Source organism: Balaenoptera musculus, chromosome 4 (genome assembly GCF_009873245.2).
Source record: "Balaenoptera musculus isolate JJ_BM4_2016_0621 chromosome 4, mBalMus1.pri.v3, whole genome shotgun sequence".
Lineage (NCBI taxonomy): Eukaryota > Metazoa > Chordata > Mammalia > Artiodactyla > Balaenopteridae > Balaenoptera > Balaenoptera musculus.
The window spans coordinates 98,206,812-98,227,759 of record NC_045788.1 but is presented as its reverse complement, the minus strand read 5'-3'; the positions used below and the strand labels follow the sequence as shown (position 1 = coordinate 98,227,759).

At 35.5% G+C, this 20,948-nt stretch overlaps 1 long non-coding RNA gene across 1 annotated transcript; it reads right to left on the bottom strand.

Annotated features, from left to right (window-relative positions):
* Positions 1–3,421: 3,421 nt before the first annotated feature.
* On the bottom strand, positions 3,422–17,320 carry LOC118894534. The gene is made up of 3 exons (XR_005019717.1): positions 17,305–17,320; positions 7,604–7,606; positions 3,422–3,544 (listed from the first exon to the last, which is right to left on the bottom strand). It is a non-coding gene; the product is annotated as an uncharacterized LOC118894534 (long non-coding RNA).
* Between the last annotated feature and the right edge of the window lie 3,628 nt (positions 17,321–20,948).

Here is a 20,948-nt window from a genome sequence, read left to right as displayed (position 1 = left end):
AGATCTGTATTAGTTACTATAATTGGGATTGTTAGTATAAGCAGTGTGACCAGAGTGAAAGAGGAAAATAGGTTTGTTACTCTTACTTGGAGTGGCACCAATTTTTTGGTTCCTAAGACCAACGGATAACTACTATCCTTTAAAAGCTTGAAAAAGCCATACTGTTAGGCATGGGAGCATGAATTAGCAGTTCTTGCATACTTTCTCAGTAAATAAGAAGTTTCAGTCTTCTGTTACAAGATTCACAATCTAGTGTTTTTTTTAAACTATATTTACAATACAGGGGGCCTAGGATAATTTTGGGGTTTAGTGACAAGAGTAGGAGGGATAAAACATGAAGGGCTATAAGGGCATTTTCTCGTGTGAAAGAGGGTGTAATGTTATTAAAATGGTGTGTGTATTTACCACATTGTGTTGTAATTAATATATATAGATAGTATAAGGCTGTAATTACAATGTTGGCTCCTATTAAGATAATGGTAAAATTTGATCACAAGAAGGACGATATAACCACAAACAACTCTCCAACCAGACTAATAGCTGGGGATAAGGCTAAGTTTGTTAGGCTTGCTAGCAGTCATCAAGTGGCTATTAGTGGGAGGAAGGTTTGTAGGCCTTGGACTAAGATTATTGCTCAGCTATGGACTTGCGCGTGATTTGAGTTTGCTAGGCAGAGTAGCATAGATGATGTGAGGCCGTGGGCGATTATTAAAGCAGTGGCTCCTATATAACTTCAAGGCATCTGGATAAGAATAGCTGCAATGAAAACCTCTATATGGCTGATGGAAGAATATGTGATAAGTGATTTTAGGTCTGTCTGGTGCAGATTGAACTGGTTATGATTATTCCTCATAGGGAAAGCATAAGAAAGGGATATGCTATGCATTCTGTCAGCGGGTTGAGTATTGCTGTAATTTGCAGTGTGCAGTAGCCCCCAAGTTTTAGAAATAGGCTGCAAGGACTATAGAGCCTGCGAAGGGGGCTTCTACATGTGCTTTGGGTAGTCAAAGGTGGAGGCCATAGAGGGGTATTTTTAACATAAAAGCTATTATGCAGGCTAGTCATAAGAAAGCATTAGATCAGGAATTGGGTAGTGCTTGGGTTCAATATTGGAGTACTAAGAAATTTAGAGAGCCTGTAGTGTTTTGGATATATACTAATGCTACTAGAAGTGGGAGTGGCCCGACTAGTGTGTAGAATAAAAAGTAGAGTCCTGCATTAAGGTGTTCTGTCTGGTTACCTCATCGAGTGATGATAATGAGTATAGGAACTAGTGTAGCCTCGAATATAATGTAAAATAAAATTAGTTCTGTGGCTGTAAATGTTATGATTAAAAATGTTTGTAATATGATTAGTATAGTGATATATAGTTTTTTTGGGGTCGGTGACTCTTTGAGCAGGTGAGATTATCTGGCTATTAATATTAGTGGTAGGAGTCATATCGTTAAGATCAATTGGTGTAGATAAGGAGTTGGAAAAGAACATTAATGAGAAATTAAGGCTATTATCATTAAACTGATTAAGGAGAAGCAGGCTTGTGAGGCTAATTAGTAGGCTATGGGCTGTAGAGTTAATTCAAATTATATTACTTTTTGATAACCAAGTCAGGGGTACTAATATAATCATAGAGACAATAAATTTTAGCATTGGAGGAGGTTAAGGTTTTGTACGTAGTCAGTGCCATATGTGTTTGATACTATTACTAGTAAGGATAATCTGAGTGTGGCCTCGCAGGCTGAGAACACTAACAGGATGATTGGTATTGTGCTGGCTAAAGTGAAGAGTGAATTTAGGATCATTAGGGTTGCCATGAGGAATAGCGATAATATTATGCCTTCTAGACATAATAGTGAGGATATTAAGTGGGATCGATATATTAGCAGTCCTACAAGAGATACTGTGAAAGCTATAATAATATTTATATATACTAAAGGCACTTGGTAATTATGAATTTAGTCATAATCTAATGAGTCGAAATCATTTGTTTTAAACTAAATACCATATTCAATTTATTCTAGGGCCTTTTGAGTTCATTCATAGGCCAGGCTAATTGCCAATAATGAGATTAGGAGCAGGGCTATGGTGAGTACTGGTTTTAGATTATTTGTTTGAGGTGCTCAGGGGAAGGGCAGTAGAAGGGGAATCTCTAGGTCGAAGAGAAGAAATGTGATTGCTACTAGGAAGAATTTTATAGAAAAAGGCAAGCGGGCTGATCCTATGGGGTCAAATCCACATTCATCAGGCCTTGTTTTTTCTGTATAAATATTCAGCTTGGGGAGTCAGAAAGCGATGAGTACGAGCAATGAGGCCAGTGCTGTGTTTGTCAATAGGGCCAGTATTAAGTTTATTATTCTTTTTCGGGTTATACCGAAGCTGATTGGAAGTCCATTGTACTAATTAATACTAAAAGTATTATGAGCCTCATCAATAGATAGATACGTAAAGGAATAGTCATACAACATCTACAAAATGCCAGTATCAAGCAGCGGCTTCAAAGCCGAAGTGATGGTTGGACGTGAAGTGATATGTTGATAGGCGTAGGAAACAGATAATGAGGAAGGTGGACCCAGTAATTACGTGCAGTCCGTGGAATCCTGTGGCTATGAAGAAAGTTGATCCGTATACTCTGTCTGAAATTGTAAAGGGTGCTTCATAGTACTCTGAAGCTTGTAGGAGTGTAAAATATATGCCTAGGGCGACTGTAATAAAAAGGGCTTGGAGTACATGCTTGCGGTTTCCCTCCGTAAGGCTGTGGTAGGCTCAAGTAGTAGATACACCAGAGACTAGTAGCACGGGAAGTGTTAAGGAGCGGTACTTCTGGTGGATTTAGAGGGCGAATGCCTGTTGGCGGCCAGCACCCGCCTAATTCAGGTGTAGGGGCGAGGCTTGAGTGGTAGAAGGCTCAAAAGAAGCCGGTAAAAAAGAGGACTTCTGAGATGATAGGATTATCCCATCTCGAAGTTCTTTTTTTTCCCTGGCGGTGGGAGAAGTAGATTGAAGCCAGTTGACCAGGGTATTTAGCTGTTAACTAAAAATTCCTGGGAGATGTATCCCTCCAGTCTAGGGAGGATTTAGCTTAATTAAAGTGTTTGATTTGCTTTCAGTTGATGTAGGATATAGTCTTGCAATCCTTATTAGGCAGGAATTAAGTAAATTATACTTGGTTAGGGCTTTGAAGGCCCTTGGTTTGGTTTAATCTAAATTCCTATTCCAATACTGATAGTATTAGTGTGAGGGGTAGGAGTATAGTGCATATTATGATCATGGTTGGTAGGAGGGTTATTTGCTTTGTAGAGTCAAATTGCCATTTTATTTTTGTGTTGTTTGTGGAGCGGAACATGATCAGTGCTGTGGAGTGAGTCGCATGTAGAAATACAAGTTAAGTAGTGCTGTGATGGCTATTAGTGTGGGCAAAATAATGTGGTTTTTTTTGTCATTTCTTGGATGATTATTGATTTGGGTATGAACCCTGATCGTGGCGGGAGTCCTCCTATTGATAGCAGGGTAACTAGGGTAAGGGTTGTGATAATAGGTATTTTGTTTCCTGCGTGTAATGGTGATAATGTAGTGGTAGCTGAGCTGTGAATGAATAATATAAATATAGTGAAAGTTATTATAATGTAGATTACTAGGTTTAGATTTGTTATAGTTGGGTTATAATAAGTATAATAAATACAATATATTTATAACAAATAATAAATATAATAAATATCTTTTAAAAATTACATTTTATAAATAGTTCTGCCTTGTAGAACCACATTTAAATTTTATATAACTTGTGTATTAATCCTATATCCAGCATGACTTTGCTGAACTTCCTTATCAGTTTTAATAGTTTGACAATAAAATTCACCAACATTTTTAATGTAGAAAGTAAAATTATTTTCAAGTACTCCATTGAAAGAAGTGATAATACTACTCATTTTGGACTTGAAAGGGAATTCTCTCAAGATTATGTGTTATCATTAATGTTATCATTAATTTTTTGTTAGCTACCTTATATCAGAAGTTCTATTTCCCTATAACCAGTGATTCTCTGAGGCATAAGAGAGCATCAGAATCAGAGCGCTGGGCTCTACCGCTGGAGTCTCTGATTCAGTGGTTCTGTGGAGGAGCCTGAATATTTGCTTTTTTAACAAGTTTCTAGGTGATGGTGATGCTGCTAGTCAGGGGACCACAATCTGAGGACCACTGACGGTGCTCTATGCTAAACTTTGGTCTCTATCATTTGAGTTGTGTACTTCTGGTGAGATGGTTCTTATTTGTTCCCAAACTTGCTTATTTCAGTTTTATTGTGGTCCTCGGTATTTTATTGTGGTCCTTCTTTGCTGATGGCTAATGCCTGCAAACAGTTTTGTAAATATTTCTCCAGCTTTTATAGTTGTTGAGTTGATTCTTTTTGTATCTTGCCATTCTTTGTTCGTGGTATATTTCTCCCAGTATTTTACTATGAAAAATTTCAAACAGATAAGAAGTCACTTTACATTGAACACCTGTATAACCACCAGCTATATTCTACTATGAACATTTTACGACACTTGATGTACACATATTTGTCCATCTGACCACCTCTATATCCATTTATCACTACATCTTATTTTCGTATGCTTTTGTGTCCTTTTGTCTACATCTTCAATTCTAGTTTTTTTTTTTTTCTCTTTAATCATCTTAACAGTTTACTTCAGAATCTCCGTCAGATCATTCTATCTTCTGCTACTATTGGGATTTGAAATCTCCTGTTGTATATGCTGTCCGATTCCTGGTAGATTGTTTCCTGTTATTTTATAATTGCACTGTAAACTCATTTTCATTCTCATAGGAATCCTGTGCAGCCTAGGTTGAAACCATGTCCTATCAGGGAATTTTTATGTTTTTTGATCCCATGACTCTTAGCAGAAGTATTCCTGGTGTAAGAGCGATTTCTACGGAGATTTCTTGTCCAAACCAGACAACGTTTGGTACAGCCCCAATGCAGGGAAATTTTTTTTTAGCCCCTCAAAATCCAAACTAAAGTAAACTTCCTTACATTCTCCCTGTGCCCGGAGGCTCTCCTTTTCCTTTTTCTTTTTAACCTTTTCATTGAGTGCAGGCCCTTCAGGTTCCAACTTATATTGGTGATCTCAGTTCCAACTCCTTGCATTTCTGAATTCCGGTGTCTCTGCTACTGTTTCAATCTGTGTTGAAATCCAAGATTAGCACATCTCCAAGAGCAGCTACGCCTCAGCTCACGTACGTGGTATTTGTTTCTCTTTTTTTGGTTTCCCTGTCGTTTCTGGTTTTCCAGTGCATTTAAAGAATGTCTGTTATGAAATACTCCTACATGTTCTCTGCTTCTTGAATTTTTGGCAAACAGAAGTCTACTTTTACTTCATTCACTTGGATTTTATTTCTGTGTGTATTCTGAGGAGGTTCCTATTTCTGTTTCTTATTGTTTATTTACCTATACTGACCAGTCTTAATTGTGTGTTCTTTTGTATTCTTCTAACGGAAATCACTTTTATTTAAAATTCACCAGTGGAATTTCCTCTCCATTTTAAACCTTACATGTTATTATAACCTAAGAGAAATTATGAATCATGTTGAGTATATATGTTCAGGAAAACTCCTTAGCTCACTTGCTGGTTGAATGGATTCTCTCTCTTCTCTCTGTAAAGCACAGTGACTGAGGCTCATGGCACAGCAAACACTCATGACCAGAAGACTACTTTATTCTCCAAGCCATATTGGTACTATTGTTTCCATCAGTTGTGTCACAGACATATCAAGAATCACTTTTGTTGCTGCCTTATGTTACTTAATATTTTAATGTTATTTTAAATGGTTTTATTTTAAAATTTTTAATGCATTCAAATATATAACTGAGTAAAACATGAGTGGAAAACAAAGTTATTTCTATCAAAACTAAGTCCAGTTCTCTGATTAAGGCATGATAATCTGTGGTTCTAAATGAAATTTTCTTTGTAAATGAGGTATAGATAAGAAATTTATAAATGATTGGGAAAATTTTCTCAAAATCTTGACTTACACACCAACATTAATTTGCAAATGTGTTAAATTTTCATTTTACTTTAAAGAAGTCAGAGTTAGAAATTAGAGATGTTGTATTAGGAATGATGGTCTTTATACAAATGGACAACTACGGAACACTCTGATAAAAAGATATTTACATGTATTAAGTTAAAATATGATCTTTAAACAATATATCATTTAAAAAATATCCCTCACATTAAATGCCTTTTTTACTAACCAATTACTGGTCCTTATTGCATAAGGTAAGAGGACTTCTACTTTATTTGATTTTGTTATTACTGCTATCCAATTTTCTTACTGTCTGAAGTGTTACTAAAATATTTATATTTACATATGTTTATTTGAAACTGGGTCCAAGAGAATAGACAGGAAGCAATAAATCAGATTATTCAAAATAAAATGAAATACTTAAACAAAAATTTAGCAAGTTAAGATTAAAAAAATAAGGAACGCCAGGAAGTATAGTGCATGAGAGGTCTCTGACTTCTAGCCTGCCCCCATCCTTGGGATAAAGTCCTTGCTTAACATGGTCCGAAAGGATACATGCACCCTAATGTTCATTGCAGCACTGTTTACAGTAGCCAAGACATAGAAGCAACCTAAATGTTCATCGACAGAGGAATGGTTAAAGAAGATGTGGTACATATATACAATAGAATATTACTCAGCTGTTAAAAAGAATGAAATAATGCCATTTACAGCAACATGGATGGACCTAGAGATTGTCACACTGAGTTAAGTAAGTCAGACAGAGAAGGAGAAATACCGTATGATATCGCTTATATATGGAATCTAAAAAAAATGATACAAATGAACTTATTTACGAAACAGAAACAGACTCACAGACTTAGAAAATGAACTTATGATTACCAGGGAGGAAGCGCTGGGGGGAGGGATAGTTAGGGAGTTTGGGATTGACATGTACACACTGCTTTATTGAAAAAGGATAACCAACAAGGACCTACTGTATAGCACAGGGAACTCTGCTCAGTATTCTGTAACAACCTAAATGGGAAAAGAATTTGAAAAGAATAGATACATGTATAGGTATACCTGAATCACTTTGCTGTACACCTGAAAGTATCACAACATTGTTAATCAACTATACTCCAATATAAAATAAAAAGTTTAAAAAAATAAAAAGAAATAAAAACACTGCCAAAAAAAATAGTCCTTGCTTATGGTAACTATGGTTTGTGCCATGTGACCTCACAACCCTTGGGAAAGCTGAGGATGGGGGACATGAGCCAAAGATATAGGCAATAGACCTGTATATAAAGGTGGTCAGAGCCCCAGTAAGTCTGTCCTGGTAACTAACACATTCAAACTGATCCTCTAAGCAGAGGTAAGTCAAAAGTGGAATAGCTCAGAAAAATTAAAGAAGGTAATATATTACTTTGGGTAATAATATTACCCAAGAAGGCAATAATAATCAGCTCAAATCAATAAAAGATATGAGACAGAGAAAAGGAGTGTATAGACAGGTTAATTTACATGGAAGATAAAGAAACAACCAGAGAAAGAAGCAGGGCTATAAGGGTGAGTCCTGGGCACAGGAGATGTGCACTCACACTGGCTTCCCAGAGATGCTCTCTCACTTCTCCAGCTTTTGTGGATCCCGAACTGTGAAGATGCAGTTGTAATCATTGTAATGATGTCCCAGTTCTCCTTAAAGCCTTAGGAGACCAGGTTCCTTTCTTACTTCTCCTTTTATCCCAACTATAAACCCCACCCGGAACCTGAGTATATTTGCCCCTTGTTTGTTGAGTGAGTCTAAATAATATAAGTGGAAAGGGAACTAATTTATAATTCTATTATCTTTAACAGCTAATATTCTTGAAGGCTGGAACCATACGTCTACCAGATTTTGGCATGCTAATATGGCAACAGAATAAAAACAGCTTTAGTGAGTTTATCTGCACAAATTTGCTCATTTAGAACCCTATCTTAGCCAAGAGGCTTTCCAATATGTTGGTATAACTTATCTCATATCTTTGCATGGAGTACTGTGTGAATTAAAGGCTGTAAAACATTGGATTGGGAGTCAGGAAACCTTGATCATAATCAGAATTCAACCGTTGCAAGGAGTTGGTGACTTTGGAGGAACCATCCAGAATCTCTCGGCCTCAGTTTCTTTATCTGTTGGGCTCATGTGCTTTGATTTAAGGTAATTGTAAAATTCAAATTAGAGAATAAATGTGAAAGTACTTTGTAAATTTGATATGCCATACAAATATAGGTGATAAAGCTTTAGAATCTCAGAGTTGGAAGGGACTTTGCAGCACCTCAGATCCAGACTTTACCCGATTTAGAATAATTTTTAATGCTTTTAATCTTTTGTATTTCTTTATCCCCCTGACTTCCATACTTGTTTCATTTACATAGGAATAATATTTTAACACATCTTGTTCAAATAAATTTCCTGATATTCCTAAAACAACATTGGAAACAAAGACATTTTTTTTTCTCGAGTTAACCACTAAGTGCAGAGGGAAGAAGGAAAAGATTCACTCTCATACTCTGTGAATCCTAGGTTATTGACAGAAAGCTTAGAAATCATTTGAGGGTGCGACCAGACCTGTTCACATCGGACGGGACATGGGCTGTGCAGAAGCCTAAGGGGGTGGAGTCACACCGGCATTTCTCCTCCACTCAGAGCCCCTCCCTCAGCTCCTAGGCTGCCTCCCATCTGTGCTCTGTGGAAGCAACACACTTGTAATTGCGACCTTTCCTCCCCAATTCTTGTCTTTAAAACATATGTGTCCTCTGGGTTCTGCCAAAAATAACCAGAGTCAACGAAGAAAAGGCCTGTTAAGAGGAGGCTATATTTCTCACCTTGAATAACACTTGCATTTTAAAAGCTGTCCGAATAGCAGTCACTAATATCGCTAGTCCAGTCAGTTGTGTGTGAAATCCTTCCTCAGGACCCCTCCAGTGAGGTTGATGGGTATGCCAAGAAGCAGGAGAGCTCTCTACACAAGGAGTGTGTGTGTGTGTGTGTGTGTGTGTGTGTGTGTGTGTGTGTGTGTGTGACTGTTTTTGGGCGAAAAACAGCTAGAAATTGCCTATCTCATTTTTACGATAATCCATGAATGGAATTGCTTTCCAGAGTGATTAAATCTGCCCTGTTTGGGGAAGATAGTTGGTCAATAGGTGTCAGAGAATGATTTTTGTAATCATCGACAAGCCTTTTATTGATGTAGCCAGCGGTGACCAGGTTGGAGGAAGGTTGTTTATTCACGATCCAAATGCATGCTGATATCTCATTAGGCCCAGATGTTCATATTCCTAGATATAATCTTGACACCAGAGCCCAAACCAACATTATGCTGGGAGACACAATTCCTCAAATTCAGCCCTTAACTATTTCTACTGCATTGGGAGAATTTACTTCTCCCTCCTTCCCTAACTCTTAACACTCTCCAGATTACCAAGGGAACAGTTTTAAAACAGTGAAACCGTGGAGATGTATTTGGAGCAGTGGGATTTTAGACATTCCTTAGCAAGCCCCAAGAGGCCTAAGATTTCCAGTCATATGAAGGCCTCTCCACAGCTGAGCTATCATGGTAATAACAAAGAAATAATTTCAGAAGAACTCAGCTGGAAATGATACACAGAACAATCCAGGAAATAATAAGAATGACTAATGGGATGAAGATTAAATCAGATAACAAGAGCTATAGGGTTAAAGTTTTGGTTCCAGAGAAAAGAAGTCCCAGTGTTGATTTACTAATTGATTATTAATAATCGGCAGAGATTGATTTGGAGCTCTTAAACAAATTGTTACATAAAAATCTTTCCAGCCTCAATGATTTTAGTCAAAGCAGGGGCCATTCAAATAGAGCTATACCTCTGGTTTGCTTCAAGAATATAAAAATCCACTTTAAACAAGATTCTGGTACATTGCCTTATACTGAAAACCAAATACCAGTAAGCGGACTTACACTAGTGATTAAAAGTTAGGTTAGATTTAAAGATGTCATAGGTCCTAAGGGTGATTCATTATATACTGACACGCCAAGAGAGTTTAGAAGGACATCTATTCCTAAAATATGTTCAACCAGCACCATAATGTAAAAATAATGTTTTATGTTCCTTTTATACTTTGGGTTTATTTCTATGATTTTGCCTCTTTAGTGAAAGAGTGTTGATTGAACCATTTGAATAGATCATGAAATAGTGAGTAATTACAATCTTAGAGGCAAATTAATGACATTTATACAATGGAATTATAATTATACATTGAAAACTAAGAATGTATTTTTTTAGTAGGCTGCTTTTGCCCTAATAAAAATCAAACCTTCTTTCAGAATGTAGTGCTTTTAATTCAGATTACCTAATATACTGAATGTCAAATTTGAGTAGCTTTTTAGCCACTAAGATATTAATATTTGAGGGCATATTTGAGCAGTATTAAGAACCAAATCATTTCACTGGAAAATTATATTTAGAATAATGTTCACAAGTAGGCAGACTGTCTGATAGCCTCAAATGTTAGCTGTTCATTGCTGCTCTCCATTTGAACTACAAAATGCTAAGGAGTTCTCAAGTACGCTCACTTTAAATTATGTTCCCAATCAAAATCACAAGATGATTGGGACTTGAGAGCCTTTTGATTTTTTTTTTTGGCCTCATAAAAGCAATATATGTTTATTGTTGGATTTTAAATATTATAGCTAAGCAAGGAAATCAGAAAAAAAGAACCGCTCAAAATATGATCACTCAGAGATGGGACTGGTCAATATTTTTGTTTGCTTTCTTTTTTCAGAGAAGTGTGTGTGTTTGTGTGTTTACATTTTGTTGTATAATGTTTTTCCTCACCAAACAATTTATTAGGAATATTTTTCAGCTGTTAAATAAGTATTGATTTCAAAATAGGTATGCTTTGAAGACCAATGATTATGGGAAGAATACTTTCAGAGCAAGCCTGTTTGGATTCAGAAGGAACAATGAATATTAAAAGGCAAGTATTGAAACCTTCCCAGGGAAGTTTCCTTCAGAGCTATTTTGGCTACGTAATCATTTAAGTGACTTCACCCAATGTTGGTGAATTAGTTGTAGGAGACATACACCAATAGGTTAGAAGCAGCCTGATTTACTACAAATTGTATTAACCTGGGAATCAAGAGGCCTGGGATCTAATCAGGGCTCTGCCAGAGGACCTAGCAAGTAACACCAGGCAAAGGAATTAACCTCGATATCTTTGTTTATACTGTGAGCCTAACACTGCCAGACTATGATTCTCTATACCATGAATAAAATGAGTGTTGCTTAATGTGGATGATTCTGCATAATTTAGTTAAGAAGTTCAGTCAGATTACTGTCATTTCTGTGAGGAAAGCTGTGACAGAATAGGGATTTAAAGATTTTACACCTATTTTAAAAAGCTATTCAATCAATCTATTCCTTGCATCTTAGAAAAAGATTTTTACAACATACCAGTCAGTTAATACATCTTCTTTTTTCTGTAATTCAAAATTATGCAGAATTGGACCAAATGCCAAAGTCTAAAATGTAAGTCTTTAGAAAAAAAAGTAATTGAAGATAAATTATTTTAAGGAAAGACTCTGTAGTAAAAATATCAGTAATGATAATTTATCCACATTTCTTTATGTGCAGCTAATTTTTTTCTTTGAATGGCTGTTCAGAAACTAGAATCTTATCTGTCTCAATGACAAACTGAGTTCACAGAAGGCTTCGTTGCTATACTAAAAATTTCTCACAGATGTAAAATTTACAGATAGCTTTGTTAGGTGGGGTAAATGAGAACCTATAAAGGGAGGGAGAGCTTGCTTTGGGATAGTCCCATCTACTGAAGTTTTGACAATAGAAAGTTGTGACAAGAACCTTTAAGATACATAATCTGTGCATCTCCTTCAGCAGCAGCATGCGAGCCCTCTAAATATAAAGGAGACACTCTCATCACTTTTAGAGAAGAAGATTTATTCAATAACTTCATTGCTTATAAGAAACTATTCCAAACAAAATTAAGTCCCTCCTAATTTAGTTTACACCCATTTTATCTTGTTCTATGCACATCTGGGTTTGCAAACAGCTGGCTGCCACTCAGTGAATACAGTCCCTTTGTATATTTGAAGACTGGCACATGGACAGCTACATGTAAAAGAATTAAATTAGGACATTTTCTAATACCATATACAAAAATAAACTGAAAGTCGATTAAAGACCTAAATGTAAGGCTGAAAACCATGCAACTCCTAGAGGGAAACATGGGCAGAACACTCTTTGACATAAATTGTAGCAATATTTTTTTGGATCTGTTTCCTAAGGCAAAAGAAACAAAAGTAAAAATAAACAAATGGGGCCTAATTAAACTTAAAAACTTTTGCACAGCAAAAAAACCCATGGACAAAACAAAAAGACAAACTGCTGAATGGAGAAAATATTTGCAAATGATATGACTCATAAGAGGTTAATATTCAAAACATATAAATAGCTCATACAACTTAATATAAAAAAAAATCCAATTAAAAAATGTACAGAAGACCTGAATAGACATTTTTCCAAAGAAGATACACAAATGGCCAACAGGCACATGAAAAGATACTTAACATCGCTAATCATTAGAGAACTACAAATCAAAACCACAATAAGATATCACCTCACACCTGTCAAAATGAGTATCATTAAAAAGTCTACAAATAGCAAATGTTGGCAAGGATGTGGAGAAGAGGAACCTTAGTACACTGTTTGTGGGAATATAAATTGGTGCAGCCACTGTGGGAAACAGTATGGAGGTTCCTCAAAAAACTAAAAATAGAACTACCGTATGATCCGGCAATTCTACTCCTGGGTATATATCAAAAAATAAAACAAAAACACTAATTCGAAAAGATACATGCACCTCAATGTTCATAGCAGCATTATTTACAATAGCCAAGATATGAAAGCAACCTAAGTGTCCATCAACAGATAAATGGATAAAGATGATGTGAAATACATACACACACACAATGGAATGTTACTCAGACATAAAAAAGAATGAAATTCTGCTATTTTGCAAGAACGTGGATGGACATAGAGGGTATTATGCTTAGTGAAATAAGCCAGACAGAGAAAGACAAATAATCTATGTTATCATTTATATGTGGAATCTAAAAAATAAAACAAATAAAATAAATGAATACAACTAAACAGATACAGAGAACAAACTAGTGATTACAGTGGGGAGAAGAAAGGGGGAAGCAGCAAGATAGGCATAAGGTATTAAGAGATATAAACTACTATGTATCAGATAAGTAAGCAACAAGGGTATATCATATAGCACAAGAAAATATAGCCATTAGTTTGTAATAACTTTAAATGGAGTTTAATTTATAAAAATATTGAATCACTATGTTGTACACCTGAAACTAATATTGTATTATAAATCAACTGTACTTAAAGTAAAAAAATTTTTAAAAGACTGGCATGAAATGACTGTGGAGTTTTTTTGTTCATCAAGTTGTATAGTTCCAGCTTTATTAACCTCTCAGAGTTAGTCTTGGTTTCCAGTCCTTTAATCATCTTCTGGATCATCTCTAAAGCTGTTACAGGGTCTTTCATGAGTCAGTTTTACTTCCATAAGCCCTCTGACTGCAAAGAAATATGTCAGGATTTGTGTTTAGTTGTCACAGCAATTTATGTCTCTTGATCTGTATTTCTTTGAAAACTCCAAGCACAAGGATAAGGCAAAGATGGAGCTTTAAGAGGTATAGCTTTAATTTTTTCCCCATTTATTTCATATTATAATATGAGAGCTTTGCCAGTGAGCCAAAATGGCTAATCTGGAATTCTATATTCAGCAAAAAAAATCTTAAAAAATGAAGATGAAATAAAGCCATTTTCCAACAAACAAAAACTGAGAAAACTTGCTATTACTTATAACTATACCACAAGAAATAAAAGGAAGTTCTTCAGGCTGGAGATAAACACCACTAGTTGGAAACCTGAATCTACAGAAGGATTGAAGACTTCTGGAAATGATTAAGAAAGGTATATCTGGGCTTCCCTGGTGGCGCAGTGGTTGAGAACCTGCCTGCCAATGCAGGGGACACGGGTTCGAGCCCCGGTCTGGGAGGATCCCACATGCCACGGAGCAACTGGGCCCGTGAGCCACAATTACTGAGCCTGCGCATCTGGAGCCTGTGCTCCGCAACAAGAGAGGCCGTGATAGTGAGAGGCCCGCGCACCGCAATGAAGAGTGGTCCCCGCTTGCCACAACTAGAGAAAGCCCTCACACAGAAATGAAGACCCAACACAGCCATAAATAAATAAATAAATTAATTAAAAAAAAAAAAAAGAAAGGTATATCTTTTTCTTTTCAATTTTACCCAATTCTTTGAAAGATGCTTGACTGAAGCAAAATCAACAGCAATGTATTGTGAGATATATAATATATATAGTAAAACATATGAAAACAAAAAGTTCTAAAATCAATGATCTAAGCAACATAAACACAATATCAATAGACAGGAGAAGATAATAGAGAACAGAAATTATTTATATGGAAATAAAGAGAAAATCCTTCAAGCTAGTTGGTTCTTGAAAAGATTATTAAAATTTATATACCCTAAAAACACTGAGCTAGGAAAAAAACACACAAATATAAATATCCAAAATATAATAGGCAATATGACCATAAATCCTATAGTAATTAGAAAGAGAGTATGGAACTATTATGGACATAATTAAGCCCACACCTGATGATGTAGATGAAATAGACAAATTCCTCAAAAACACAACTTACTAAACTGATGAAAACTGGTAAACAAATTGATTTTTGACACCCACCCCCCCGGGCCAATCTTATTCAAACTCTTTCAGGAAATACAAGAGGAAAGAACACTTCCCAACTCATTTTATGAGACCAGTATAGCAGCATAACTCTGATATTAAATGATGACAAACCCATAGCAAAATAAAATCAACTATAGACTAATACCTCTCATTAACATAGGCACAAAATTTCTTAACCAAATATCAGCAAATTTAATTCAGCAGTATATTAATAGGATAATATGATATGAATAACCAAGGATTATCCTAGGAATGCATGTTTGGTTTAACATTGAAAAACCAGTCAATATAACTCATCACACAAACCGAATAAAAAATAATCACGTGGTCAGGTGCAGAGGAGGTACAGAAAATATGTACAAAATAGGTACAAAAAATCATATGAACATATTTAACACCCAACTATGACAAAAACAAAAACTCTAGGCAAACTAAAAAAGATTCTCTGATTTGATAAAAGCGTCTAAGAAAAATCTACACCAAATTTAACTTACTGTTAAAATACTGAATGAAGTCTGTTCTTACCAATTCTATTCAACATTCTACAGAAGTCCGAGACAATGTAATTAGGCAGAAAAGTAAAAAGATCAACAGAAATAGAGGTAAAATTTTATTTTCAGAAACTCTAAAGGATTTTATAAAAATTCTGCTAGATCCAATAGGTGAATTGAGCAGTGTGTCAAGGTCTATATATAAAAATTAATTGTGTTTCTACATGCAAGAAACAAAAGAATTAGAAAATAAATATTTGGATCATCTTTAATTTCTTTCATCAGTGTCTTATAATTTTCTGCATACAGGTCTTTTGTCTCCTTAGGTAGGTTTATTCCTAGATATTTTATTCTTTTTGTTGCAATGGTAAATGGGAGTGTTTTCTTAATTTCACTTTCAGATTTTTCAACATTAGTGTATAGGAATACAAGAGATTTCTGTGCATTAATTTTGTATCCTGCTACTTTACCAAATTCATTGACTAGCTCTAGTAGTTTTCTGGTGGCATCTTTAGGATTCTCTATGTATAGTATCATGTCATCTGCAAACAGTGACAGCTTTACTTCTTCTTTTCCAATTTGGATTCTTTTATTTCTTTTTCTTCTCTGATTGCTGTGGCTAAAACTTCCAAAACTATGTTGAACAATAGTGGTGAGAGTGGGCAACCTTGTCTTGTTCCTGATCTTAGTGGAAATGGTTTGTTTTTCACCATTGAGGACGATGTTGGCTGTGGGTTTGTCATATATGGCCTTTATTATGTTGAGGAAAGTTCCCTCTATGCTAACTTTCTGGAGGGTTTTTATCATAGATGGGTGTTGAATTTTGTCAAAAGCTTTCTCTGCATCTATTGAGATGATCATATGGTTTTTCTCCTTCAATTTGTTAATATGGTTTATCGCATTGATTGATTTGCGTATATATAAGAATCCTTGCATTCCTGGGATAAACCCCACTTGATCATGGTGTATGATCCTTTTAATGTGCTGTTGGATTCTGTTTGCTTGTATTTTGTTGAGGATTTTTGCATCTATGTTCATCAGTGATATTGGCTTGTAGTTTTCTTTTTTTGTGACATCTTTGTCTGGTTTTAGGGTCAGGGTGATGGTGGCCTCATAGAATGAGTTTGGGAATGTTCCTCCCTCTGCTATACTTTGGAAGAGTTTGAGAAGTATAGGTGTTAGCTCTTCTCTAAATGTTTGATAGAATTTGCCTGTGAAGCCATCTGGCCCTGGGCTTTTGTTTGTTGGAAGATTTTTAATCACAGTTTCAATTTCAGTGCTTGTGATTGGTCTGTTTATATTTTCTATTTCTTCCTGGTTCAGGCTAGTAAGGAATAAATTTTTTTAAAAAATCAAAGATCATTACATTTGAAAACCACAAACACATTGCTAAGATATATTTTAAAATATACCATGTTCATTAGATGGAAGATTCAATATTTTAGAGATGTTAATTCTTTCTAAATTGATCTACAGATTCATTGATCTAAACAATCTATAGATTCAAATTTGGTCCAAATTCCAGAAGGCTTTGTTATTTTTGGTAAAAATTGACAATCTGGTAGTAAAATTTATATGGAAATATAAAGGACCTGAAAGAACTAAACGATCTTGAAAAGGAACAGAAAAACTAGAAGACTCACACTCTTGACTTTAAGACTTCCATAAAGCTACAATAATTAATACAATGTGGAATTGGCATAAGGATAGCTAAATAGATTAATGAAAAATAAAAGAGTCCAGAAATAGATCCACTCATTTTGGTCAAATGATTTGTTGCAAATATACCAGTGCAATTCATTGTGAAAAGTAAAGTGTTTTCAACAAATAATCTGCATCAATTGTATATCAATATGGAAAAAAAAGGACAATTACACTACCTCTTACCATACAGAAAAATAAGTCAAGATGGCTGGCAGATCTAAATGTCAATGCTAAAATTATGAAGTTTCTAGGAGAAAAAAAAATAGCTTATCTTTGTTACCTTGGGATAGGTAGTGGGCTGAATGGTGGCCCTAGAAAAGATATTTCCGCAAGAAGATGTGGCACATATATACAATGGAATATTACTCAGCCATAAAAAGAAACGAAATAGTTATTTGTCATGAGGTGGATGGACCTAGAGTCTGTCATGCAGAGTGAAGTAAGTCAGAAAGAGAAGAACAAATACTGTATGCTAACACATATATATGGAATCTAAAAACAAAACAAAACAAAAGTTCTGACAAACCTAGGGGCAGAACAGGAATAAAGATGCAGACGTAGAGAAAGGGCTTGAGGTCACGGGAAGGGGGAAGGGTAAGCTGGGATGAAGTGAGTGTGTAGCATTGACATATATACACTACCAAATGTAAAATAGATAGCTAGTGGGAAGCGGCTGCATAGCACAGGGAGATCAGCTCAGTGTTTTGTGACCACCTAGAGGGATGGGGTAGGGAGTGTGGGAGGGAGACACACGAGGGAGGGGATATGGTGATATATGTATACATATAGCTGATTCACTTTGTTATAAAGCAGAAACTAACACAACAATGTAAAGCAATTTTACTCCCATAAAGATGTTAAAAAACAAAAAAAAAATATGTCTACATCCTAATCCGTGGATGTGATGAATATGACCTTGTATGTCTAATGATGTAAATTAAGGATCTCAATGAGAGGAGCTTATCCTGGATTATGGCAGGGTGGGAGGGGGGGCAGTAATTGCAAACACATCTGTCCTTATAAGAGAGAAGTAGAGAGAATTTCAAGACAGAAAATGAGGAGGTATGTGATCATAGAGACAGAGACTGGAGCAATGGGACCATAAACCAAGGAACTTCTGGATCCACCAGAAGCTGGAAGGTGCACAAGAGACTCTAAAGTCTTCAAAGAGGGTGTAGCTCTATGAGTATCTTGATCTCCAAATTCTGGCATCTAGAACTGGGAGTTTATGGAAATTTGATACAGCAGCTACAGGAAACTGATATAGGGTACAAAGATTTCTTAAACAAAATGGAAAAAGCAGCAGCAATAACAGAAAAAATCAAGCGACTGGACATCAAAATGAAAAATTTGCTCTTTAAAAAACACCATTAAAGAAAGAAGCCGAAGCACATGAAAAAGTGCTCAACATCGCTAATTATTAGAGAAATGCAAATCAAAACTACAATGAGGTATCACCTCACTCCAGTCAGAATGGCCATCATAAAAATGTCTACAAATAACATATGCTGGAGAGGGTGTGGAGAAAAGGGAACCCTCCCATACTGTTGGTGAGAATGTAAATTGGTACAGTCACTATGGAGAACAGTTTGAAGGTTTCTCAAAAAACTAAGAATAGAACTACTCTATGACCCAGCAATTCCACTCCTGGACATATATCAGAAAAAAACAAAAACACTAATTACAAAAGATATATGCACCCCATGTTCATTTCAGCATTATTTACAATAGCCAAGGTATGGAAGCAAACCAAATGCCCATCAACAGATGAATGGATAAAGAAGATGTGGTACATATATTCACAGTAGTATATTAGCCATAAAAAAGAATGAAATTTTGCCATTTGCAACAACATGATGGCCTTGAAAGATATTATGCATAGTGAAATGTCAGAGAGAAAAAGACAAATACAGTATGAAATAATATAAGTTTGTAGGTCAATTTTACTTCAAAAACAAACAAACATAAAAACAAACTCATAGATAAAGTTATCAGATTTGTGGTTACCACAGGCGGGGGTTGGGAACAGGGGGGTATGGGTGAAGTCAGTCAAAAGGTAAGACAAACTCACAGTGATAAGATAACTAAGTACCAGTGATGTAATGTACAACATGATAAGCATAATTAACACGGCTGTATATTATATATGAAAGTTCTGAAGAGAGTACATCCTAAGAGTTCTCACCACACACACAAAATTTTTTTATTTCTTTAATTTGGTATCTATATGAGATGATGGATATTCATTAAATTTACTGTGATAATCATTTTATGATGTAAGTCAAATCATTATGCTGTACACCTTACACTTATACAGTGCTGTCTGTCAGTTATATCTCAAAAAGTTGGAAGAAAAAATTATCAAATAAAAAAGTAGAGAATTAAAAATAATAAATTAGGGCTTCCCTGGTGGTGCAGTGGTTGAGAATCTGCCTGCCAGTGCAGGGGACACAGGTTCGAGCCCTGGTCTGGGAGGATCCCACATGCCACGGAGCAACTGGGCCCGTGAGCCACAATTACTGAGCCTGCGCGTCTGGAGCCTGTGCTCCACAACAAGAGAGGCCGCGATAGTGAGAGGCCCGCACATCGTGATGAAGAGTGGCCCCCGCTTGCCACAACTAGGGAAAGTCCTCGCACAGAAACGAAGACCCAACACAGCTATAAATAAATAAATGAAACAAATACTTTAAAAATAATAATAATAATAAATTAGAAAAACATCAAAGAACAGCTGATGTCAAAGATGATTCCATGTTAAAAAAAATTTTATGGTTAAACACCATACATTTTGACTAATTTGAGCTTATGCAGGAATTTAAGAACAGAACATCAAAATTTTCTATGCGATTCATTACATAGCAGACTGAAGAAAAGTCATATGGTCATTTCAATAGATGCAGTAAAATTAGGAAAACTTAATACTAATTTGTAATGTAAAAAATATCTCAGTAAACTAGGAATTAAAGGGAAATTCCTTAAATTCATACAGGATATCTATCAAAAACCTATATCAAACATCACAGTTAATGATAATCTTTATCAGAAATACCTTCAAATAAGCCAGTAAAACCTTACTAAACTCACTACTCTTCAACATGGTACTAGATATCACAGCCAGTGAACAAGACAAAAAAGTAAGACTTGCAAAGAATAAAGCAAAATTGTCATTATTTTCAGATGATAATTTCAGAGAATCTAAAAATTAGCAAAAGACTTTTGTAGGACTGTTGATACAAGATCAGCAGACAAAAATCACTACTGCTCATATATATTAGTCTTAAAATATCAAGAAAATGTAGCCATAATATAATTCTATATTTATTAGCAATAAAATCTACAGCTACCATGAATAAATCAAACAAAAGATTTATAAAACATGGAGAAAATTATTTATTAAAGAAACTAAAAGGAAACCTGAATAAATAGAAGAAAAAATTTTGTTTATGAATTGGAAGATTTAATAAAGATGTCATTTTATCCCAATAAATGTATAAATTACAACAGTTTTCAACACAATTCCAACAATTAATGAACTAATAAAATTTTTTAAATTCCTATGAATGAAAAGTAGCAAAAGTAAAAAAGCTGGGGGAATAGCCACCAAAGTAATGACAGCGGTTGCTTCTGAGCAGATAGAAAGGGAAAGGAGCTGGCAAAGGAAACAAAGCCAATTTAAATCTCATCAGTGGAGAGAGGAGCTTCAAGATGGCGGAAGAGTAAGATGCGGAGATCACCTTCATCCCCACAGATACATCAGAAATACATCTACATGTGGAACAGGTCTTACAGAACACCCACTGAACGCTGGCAGAAGACCTCAGACCTCCCAAAAGGCAAGAAACTCCCCACGTACCTGGGTAGGGCAAAAGTAATAAGAAAAAACAGAGACAAAAGAAGAGGGACGGGACCCGCGCCAGTGGGAGG